This window comes from Melopsittacus undulatus, chromosome 2, assembly GCF_012275295.1.
Source record: "Melopsittacus undulatus isolate bMelUnd1 chromosome 2, bMelUnd1.mat.Z, whole genome shotgun sequence".
NCBI lineage: Eukaryota > Metazoa > Chordata > Aves > Psittaciformes > Psittaculidae > Melopsittacus > Melopsittacus undulatus.
The window spans coordinates 92,578,900-92,589,245 of record NC_047528.1 but is presented as its reverse complement, the minus strand read 5'-3'; positions in this window follow the sequence as shown (position 1 = coordinate 92,589,245).

Below are 10,346 nucleotides of genomic sequence, written 5' to 3'. Positions count from 1 at the left end.
CCCCATCTACCAGTACAGGTTGGGGGTTGACCTACTGGAAAGTAGTGAAGGGGAAAGGGACCTGGGGGTCCTGGTGGATAGGAGGATGACCATGAGCCAGCAATGTGCCCTTGTGGCCAAGAAGGCAAATGGCATCCTAGGGTGCATTAGAAAGGATGTGGTTAGTAGGGCAAGAGAGGTTCTCCTCCCCCTCTACTCTGCCCTGGTGAGGCCGCATCTGGAATATTGCGTCCAGTTCTGGGCCCCTCAGTTCAAGAAGGACAGGGAATTGCTTGAAAGAGTCCAGCGCAGAGCCACAAAGATGGTGAAGGGAGTGGAACACCTCCCTTATGAGGAGAGGCTGAGGGAGCTGGGTCTCTTTAGCTTGGAGAAGAGGAGACTGAGGGGTGACCTCATCAGTGTTTACAAATATGTAAAGGGTGGGTGTCAGGATGATGGAGCTAGGCTTTTTTCAGTGATATCCAGTGATAGGACAAGGGGCAATGGGTGTAAACTGGAGCATAGGAGGTTCCACGTTAACATCAGGAAGAACTTCTTTACTGTAAGAGTGACAGAGCACTGGAACAGGTTGCCCAGGGAGGTTGTGGAGTCTCCTATGTTGGAGGTATTCAAGGCCCGCCTGGACAAGTTCCTGTGTGATGTACTCGAGGTTACCCTGTTCTTGCAGGGGGGTTGGACTAGATGATCTTTCGAGGTCCTTTCCAACCCTTGGGATTCTGTGATTCTGTGACTTTCTGAGCAGAAAAAGAAGCCACACTCATAAAATAAATTATTCACTGCAGATGATTCACCAGCTTTATAAATTACCTAATCCTTGATTTCTTTTTCCAAACAGAGTGGATGAATTTCTCTGATTGCTTTTAGTGTCTGTCCCAGAAACTTAATTCTTTTCCAGTTTTTTATCCCTCATTTGGTTTCTATTACATTTTTCTTGCCTGTTATCTAATCCTAATGAAAACTGTTTCCTTCCTGACTTATTCCCTTCCAGCAAGGCCCTTGTTAATTGTTGTCTTCTGTTTGTTAAAGTGACTTTCTGGGTCCTGGGTACTACAAACTCTTTGCTGGTTCACCTCAGCCCTCTTCATTTACATTCTCAGGCCTCAGGGCCTCAGCAGAAACTGTGTCACTGAGCAGTATGCTCTCAAGCACTTGTCACTATGCACTTTCACACCCATCTATATACCTTGTAGGGTTTTTTCCTTTCACATTCTCAACTGCCACAAACCCACCCTTTTAATATTTCCCGTTCACATAGTGTGTAAACAACTGTCTTTTGGGACATACTATTGAGTGTGTAAACAACTGTCTTTTGGGACATACTTATTGTTATTGAACTGCTGTCAGTGGCTACTACCATTCATGGAGCTTTGGATGATGGATGAGAGCATTACTGTTAAGTGTTCACAGGTGACCTGTCCCCAGTTTCACAGCATCCACGGGGTGAGAACAGAGCCCAGATCCTCCTGTCTGCTCCTTTTCAAGGTGCAGAGCCAGGCATACTCCCATACCCAGCAAGGTGACTGATGTCTTAATTCCACCTTATGTTTGCAGGGGCTGATCTTGTCTTCAGCTTCCCAGTGACTTTCCCCTGCAGCTGTTAGGCTGGATCTTGACAGCCTCTTTCTGTAGGCACCAGAGTCCGAGCAAAGAACATAGCTATTCAGAGACTCTTCCTTCCTTTCCCTCTTCAGCTTGGAAGGTTCACCATGTTCTTTGGCTCAAAATGTTTTTTAGCTGCATCCACAACAAACTGGATTTTTCAGTCTTACATGTTAGTCTTTTACTCCTCAGCAAAATGAGCCTATAGTGCTGCCAGATAAGTTGGCTCAAGACAAAATGACAGAGTACTGAGTAGAGCCACCACAGGGAAAATTTTCAAAACAGCTAGCTATAGAGAGCTGGCAAAGTCCACAGCCCAACTTCTGAAGGAGCAGCAGTATTTAAGTAACATAGAATCATAGAATAGTTAGGACTGGAAAGGACCTCACGATCATTGAGTTCCAACCCCCCTGCCATGGGCAGGGACACCTCACACTAAACCATATCACCCAAGGCTTCATCCAACCTGGTCTTGAACACTGCCAGGGATGGAGCATTCACTACCTCCCTAGGCAACCCATTCCAGTACCTCACCACCCTCACCGTAAAGCATTTCTTCCTTATATCCAGTCTAAACCTCTGCTATTTAAGTTTCAACCCGTTACCCCTTGTCCTATCACTACAGTCCCTAACGAATAGTCCCTCCCCAGCATCCCTGTGGGCCCCCTTCAGATACTGGAAGGCTGCTATGAGGTCTCCACGCAGCCTTCTCTTCTCCAGGCTGAACAGCCCCAACCTTCTCAGCCTGTCTTCATATGGGAGCTGCTCCAGTTCCCTGATCATCCTTGTGGCTCTCCTCTGGACTTGTTCCAACACTTCCATGTCCTTTTTATGTTGAGGACACCAGAACTGCACACAATACTCCAAGTGAGGTCTCACAAGAGCAGAGTAGAGGGGCAGGATCACCTCCTTGGACCTGCTGGTCACACTTCTTTTGATGCAGCCCAGGATACGGTTGGCTTTCTGGGCTGTGAGTGCACACTGAAGCCAGCTCATGTTCATTTTCTCATTGACTAACACCCCCAAGTCCTTCTCCGCAGGACTACCATGAATTTCCTTTTTGCCCAATCTGTAGCTGTGCCTGGGACTGCTCCCACCCAGGTGTAGGACCTTGCACTTGGCATGGTTAAACTTCATGAGGTTGGCATCAGCCCACCTCACAAGTGTGTCAAGGTCTCTCTGCGTGGCATTTCTTCCCTCTAGCGTATCAACAGAACCGCACAGCTTGGTGTCATCAGCAAACTTGCTGAGGGCACACTCAATTCCATTGTTCATGTCAGAGACAAAGATATTACACAAGACTGGTCCCAACACTGACCCCTGAGGGACACCACTCGTTACTGATCCCCAACCGGACATTGAACCGTTGACCACAACTTTTTGAGTGTGATCATCCAGCCAGGTCTTTATCCACCGAGTGGTCCACCTATCAAATTGATGTCTCTCCAATTTAGAGACAAGGATGTCATGTGGGACAGTGTCAAACGCTTTGCACAAGTCCAGGTAGGTGACGTCAACTGCTCCACCCCTGTCCATCACTTTTGTAGCCCCGTCATAGAATGCCACCAAATTGGTCAGGCAGAATTTTCCCCTAGTAAAGCCATGCTGGCTGTCAGCAAGCACCTCTCTCTTTTTCATGTGCCCTAGCATGCCTTCCAAGAGAATCTGCTCGCAGATTTTGCCAGGCACAGAGGTGAGACCAACTGGTTTGTAGTTCCCTGAGTCATCCATTTTCCCCTTCTTGAAAATGGGGTTATATTTCTCTTTTTCCAGTCATCAGGAACTTCACCTGACTGCTATGATTTTTCCAATATGATCACCAGTGGCTTTGCAACTTCATTCACCAGCTCCTTCAGGACCCATGGATGGATTTCATCAGGTCCCATGGACTTGTGTACATTCAGGTTCTTAAGATGGTCTCAAACCAGATCCTCATGTACAGTGGGCCCAAGGTCTAGGTTTTCACAGTCAACAACATAGACAACATAGACAAGATTTCAACATAGACAAGATCTGGTACTGCTGCTGGTTTGTAGTTAAAATCTTCTATGATCAGAGCATAGAAGCATGCACAGCAGCCAAGTCCAGCTTCACTGTCAAAACAAATAGTGACAATCCTGCTTATATCCTATCAAAAATACGACCTTTCTAAAGCCATTTGTTTCTTAGTGTCTGCTGAGAGAGAGAGCTAAGGCTTGTAGTGGTATCTTAAAAAGCAAAAAGCCCCTTTTACATATTTTAATCCTTTTAAGGATGAGTCCTTTAATATTCAGTCCATAAACTGAGCAAGAAAGACCTGACAAACTGAAATGTTGAAGTTGCATTGACTTCCTCCCAAGTTATCAATTATCTATGGTACTGGAACAGAAACATACCGTTGTTCTGGTAACAGACTTTACACAAATGTGAAACACAGAATTGCAAGCAGTAGAAGTGAGTGACAGTTAGCTTAACCACATCTTCTCTAAATTGGTGGCACAAGCCAGGGTCCTAAAAATAAACACTGTAATTGCGGTTTTGGCTTTAGAGCCATAGCACGGTCAATCGCTTTGGTGCACATAAAAGAAGAAAAAAAAATAAATCTCTTCTTCCAAAAAAAAAAGAGAAAAAAAAACCAGAAACCCCCCTCAAACTGTCACAGTTTAAGCTGTGCAAGCCTGCATAGGTACAGCCATTATATGAAAAATTGCTGGTTGCCATTAAAACACTCGTTGAAAGCTACTGAAAGTCAAGGTGAACAGCTTGCAGCTGAAGACCAGAGGAAAATTGCTCCAGCAGGGCCGTGAGGACCAAAGCAATTTGCTGATCCATCCTCAGCTGGGCTCTGAACTTGAACCACCATAAGGAATCTGAAGGGTTTTGTTCAGTCAGGGTTTGAGTGACCAGCTTCCCAAAGCACATCCTGTGCTACATGTGCTCATCAGCCCATCACTAATGAAACTCTGAGATTCCTCCCATGCAAGACCACAGCAAAAGAGCTGCTGGAAATAAACTGATGCGGTCTGCAGACACATGTGTACAATGTCCTCCTAATTGCTTGTATCTATATTGCATTGTAGATTATTTGCATTTGTCAACAACTGTTTTATAATCACATTATTTTCTGAATCATATGAGTTTTCTGAACTGGCGCTGTTCCCTGCTGAGGCATCCTGGGAAGTGATGTGGATGCCACAGTTCAGTATCAGTGCTGAAGTCCCCAGCACTGCAAGCCACTTGCAGTACAGGATAATACAAGCTCACCTTGTGGCAGAGAGCTTTCCGCGCATAGCAGAGGCATCTTGGCTTTGCTCTGTTATGGGAGAGGAAGGAGGAAGACAGGCCCAGTTAACAGCAGCCAACACTTAACTAAGTTCAGCTCTTCTGTTTCGCTAGACAATTTCCACGTTTTCAAATGAGGGTGGCACTTTCACCCACCTTGCTTCTCTGCGTCTAAAACAAGTGTGAGAAAACAGCAAGAAAGAACATAAACCTATTTTTCCCTCTGAAACTGGTATCTTCAATTATGAAATGTCATTATACTCTTTTCAACATGGTCATTACATTCACTTCATTTCTGGTTTTTACTAAGAATGTGTCCCTTTGGTAATTTTCCAACCAGGCTAACTGTAGATGGAATAACAAATTTGGAGTAATTTTTTTCTTTTTTTTTTTTAAATGTGTTATTAGACATCAATATAACTCTAAATTTGTTGCCATTTTACTCCAGTAATGTTGTGGAGTAGGGAGCTTGCAGTATTGGGTAAGACTAGACAGCTGAGTCAAACAAAACAATGGTATGCAGTGACCTTAGCTGTCCCTATGCACACAATATTAGGGGAACCTTGCTCTATCTGAAAGAACTGCTGCATGGAAAACCTGTTTCTATGTCACAACTAGTTTTGAATTGATAAGCAGTTCCAGTTAAATAAAAGCCTACAGTAACCACAATATAGTTCAATTCTATGTCAGAAAGGGAAGAATCATACCCCCAAAATATATTGGTAACAGTGAACTTTAGACAGGGGGATTTCTAAAAACAGACAAAGCAGTTGAGAAAGACCGTAATGTCAAAAACAGGGAAATTAAAATACTTAGACTCAGCAGGGGGACTGAGTGCATGCCCTGCATAACCCATAAGAAGAGCTACAGAATGTATGTGGCTAAATTGGAAAGGAAACAATCGACAAAAAATAAAACAACACACACAGGATTAAATGGCAGAGATCAAGAGGTTATTCAAACCGTGCTGATATGCACCAGAAAATAGAAATCTGAACCTAGTGCAGCTGAAAGAAAGAGCACAAACAAACACAGGTAAGTTCTAAAGATAGAAATGAGAGGAATGAGACAAGGGGGTAAAGTGAGCAAGCAAACAGATGAAGCCTTAAAAAGTATGTAGGACAGAAAAATGTCTTTCTATGTGTTAAAAAGCTGACGCTCAGGAACAAAACTGACTATTTCCTGGGAAGTCAACACACTAATTGCATTAACAAAGATACTAGAGGGAAGCTTTGTTTATCGTGTTTTCTTGACTCTGTCTTCATCAATGAATTCGGTGCTGAGATATCTGCCCCAGCACTGCTCTTTCCAGGTGAAAAAGATGATGCTCTCTCAGAGTTTCTCCACAAACAAAATAGTGGGACCAAGAAAACAGATACATTTCAGAACAAGTAAGACAATACATGAGAAACTTCACTATCTTACTCTATGAAGTTAATATCTATCTCCAAGAGCTAATCTGCAAACACTGAAAATCAAAACCAAGTTATAACAAATAATTTCCATTCCTCCATTACACAGAGGTACCACTGGAGTTATCATGGTCATGAGGTATCATGAAACTTAATAGCCCTCATCTGAAAAACACTGAGCTCTTACACTGATTCAAAGACATATTAAACAAGAATGTTTATATTGGGAGAGGAACTTCATAACTTCATATCCATCTGAACATGTACTGATGACTAATTGGCATGGGTAGAAAGGAAGTCCCCACATATGCAGATAATGATATAAATAATCACTACAGGATCTGGTGAACTCTCTATACATTTCTTAGCTTTGTTAGATACAGGATAGTTAAAAAGGAATACTGCTTTAATACAGCTTTGTAAAATGCCTGTGGTCATACTCTCCTGAGAGAAAACTTGAGATCTGCTTTGAGATCACTGGCATTTAAGCAATAGTCTATCTCCCCTCCAAGCATGAATTTTGCACGGATATGAAGAACAAATAAAAAGGTATCCTGGGGTCTGACTGAGACAAATCTACAGTGTTTTCTGGAAAATGATGTCTGTACCTGCTGGAGGTCACAGTTGAGGTTTTAGGACTGTCTGGTGCAAAGTGCTCTCTTGTATACTACAGACAGATTACCTGAATTCTCCAGTAATCTCTTCATGTGTTTAATGAAAATAAAACTTGACTAGACAAGACTTGGTAAAGCTTGCTGTTAAAAATGCCAAGAAATAGACTTTTAATTCCTCCATACTCATGTGCATCCATTGAAGACATACTGTTTCCTGACCCATATGATAACAGCTGTCTGACAATCTTGCTCAATTAGCACTGAACGGCAGTACGTCTGTAAGCTCTCCTATCTGCCATGGATATTACTACACCTCTCTCAGTGTCTGTGCTGCGTCATCACACTCCCTGCTCACTCTTTTACAGCACTGAGCAGGCAAATGTCCAGCGAGAGAATTCACAGCAAGTGGTCCACGTGTGGCATCTGCAGCAATAGGCCCTGACAATACCTAGATAAAAACAGGATTCAAAATTTCATCCAAAAGAAGCTTTCAGGATTTGGAGGCCCAAATCCCACTGACCTGAACTTCAACTCCCTGAGGATCCTTTTAAAATCTCTGTCTAAATTTCAGCCAGCCAATACCAGCTAAACACCGAGGGGTTCCTTTCAACACACAGGACTAAGTAATAACAGACTGCAGGGGTAAAAGAAATACATGGCCATGGTGGTCTTCATTTTTCCAGACCCTGCAATGAGGCGTCATGAACTTTGCAGTTGTACTGGGCCGCAGGATCCTTGTTTTTTTCTTCAAGTGCCATGCATCACGTCAGGCCCATTATCATATGAAGAATGCAAAATACTTCTGTAGTTTTCCCCTGGGCTTTGTCTCTCAGATTTTCCCAGTTGATCCACTTAAAACTAGACAGCAGTTTCTGTGCTGCTGCTGCTCTGATTAAGGAATTAATCTTTTTCGTATATGCAATGAAATATTTTAAATACTTCTAGGGTGTCTCTGAGCTGTTGAGCTGTTTCTAGCACTTACTTTAAGTTCTGTATGAAAGGGAATTCCCAGCTGAGTACAGTTTTACCACCTAAATTAGACCTTCAAGCAGATGCCTCATTCACAGGCGGAGGCTTCACCTCCCAGCAGCCTGACACGAACCAGTATGCTCAGAACCGGGCACTCGTTTTTCACCGAGCACTGTTTACCTAATTAAGAGCTCCTCAGCAGTCCCCCGTTAGTTAATTGTGTCATTAGCGGCAGTTTTGACATGAGGAACAACTTGTGTCTGGAGGATCAGGCTGGCTCCTGCTCACGAAGCCCTGCGGAACATCTCCCCAGGGAGCCGGCAGCCGCCTCCCGCAGTTTGTACTGCGCACGTCGGAGTAATTGGTCCCCCGAGGGGCTGCCTGTTCAGCTGCCAGGGGGGATTGTTTTGCCTTGTGAATAAAAAGCCGAGCTGCCATGGCTCTTCTGCTGAACGTTAATTCGTGGTTCCTGTGCATGGTGACTCATGTGAGGAATTAGATAGGGGGTGAGCGTTACAGTTGCTCTCGGCCGTTTAGCAGCTCACAGCAGTGTGAAATGGCCAGGTCCGATCAAAGGAGCAGGGCAGCGGGTAACCTGGTGGCTCCACCACCTCCCAGCGTAGTGGATCACAGGCAGGTGCCGAGGGGTGACAAGGGGCGGTTTTGTTTGGGGTCCCCATGTTGATGGCAGGGGGGCTGTTGCTGTAGCACAGCCTGAGTTGGTAAGGAACAGGGCTCCTCTGCCTGTGTGGCCAGAGTCTGCCTCTCCTGGAGATCTGATGGCTGACACAGAGGATCCCCTCCTTGGAGGCACAATGCCACCCAATATCCCCTCACTTTCCACTCGCACACCCACTTCATTCAGCAGTATATGTACACTCGCCACTCTATGCTTACAGCAATAATGTGCCTAGAACACGGCAGGAGGAAGAGAACAGTGCCAGCATAATTCATAGGACAAAGATTAACATTTTCACCCTAAAATTAGCAGACAAAACAGTTTCAAAATCATGTGCATAGACTAAGAAAAAGATAGGAGAGCACAGAAAATTTTTGGAACCCAGTATTCTTACTTCATCTACCTTCTTTCCCGTGCCAGGATCATTACCTTTGCCAAAATAGAGAAGTTCTACTTCTGCCTGCATGTTAGATGAGATTTGACATGACAAAAAGTTTCAGTTTGAAGCAGAAATCCCTTCCCCTAGAGAGCAGGATCCAAATCACGGCCCTATCCCTGGTCTACGGCACTCTGCCTCCTGCTCTGGGCCACTGAAGCCTGAATCAGTGCTTTTTGTGGTTTGAGATCTGGCACAAAAGAAAAGATAAAGAGCATTGCATGTTACCTCAGGGAGGTATGTAAGCATTGAGGAAGATACAGATGTATTTTAAATAAAGGCTGGCAGGGATACAAGGTGTTCCATGCCTCACCAGGGTACAAGCACTTGCTATGTGAAGGAAAAGGTCTTGCTTAGTGCCTAGGCTTGCCTAGTGCCTAGGCAAGTGTAGCATGAACCCCTTCTGAAAGCGTAAGACCAGCAAGATCTAGTCATACAAAAAGCACATCAGTTAGTTACTGTGCATATAGTGGCATGATTTATAGGCATGTTAAACCACAATGGGTTTTAATGGTTATTTGGGAACATGAGGGAAGGGAAAAATGAAGAAAAGGTTTTGATTTCTTTAAATCAATATATCTATTAGAAGATAAATACAAGTTTAAAAGGGAGTGTTCATTTAGCATTATTAATAGACCAACAGGTTGCTAATCCCTCCCATCATATATGTTGTGGTGCAATGATATTTTCATGACATATTTTTGTGACTACTAAATGAAAATAAAGTCAAACCATTGTTTTTGCTTCTAAAAATATTCTGTATATTAATACAAAAATTCTTCTCATCTGTTGATGTATAAACCAGAAGTCAGAAAAAAGTTAACAAATATTTTCCAAAAAGCAGGGGCTGCACATAAACAGACTAACATAAGGATTAATAATGTTTTCCTTCGAAGCGGTAAAAACAAGTGGGATAGTTGGTTTTCTGAGTTCAAAGCAGTCCTAAACAAAACAGACATTTGACAAAGCAGTCAAAGCTGTCCAGTTTGAAGATGTAACAAGATTCTATGGCTGGAAAGCTGGGCAAATCTTCAGAGCAGCTCTAACATTAAGTAATTTACAACAAAAGAGAAATGAGTGGAAAGACACATACGGTTTAGTTAAGTCCAGGATGTAAGGTAATTTCATGAAAATCTTGCATAGTTTCCACAGAAGACAGTCTAGCAGGACAAAAAGCAATTTTTACATAAAATGATGAGAAGGTGTACGTATTTAAGAAAGCAAGTAGCTTTTACTGTGATAGTGTTGGCATCTATGGGAAAACCCGCACAGATTTAAATATGACCAAAGGATTCACAGCACAGATTGTTTTAATTTTCACCCTTAGTTTAATGTTAACTTCCTATTTTCCACAAATATAAACAGAGATCTGAAAA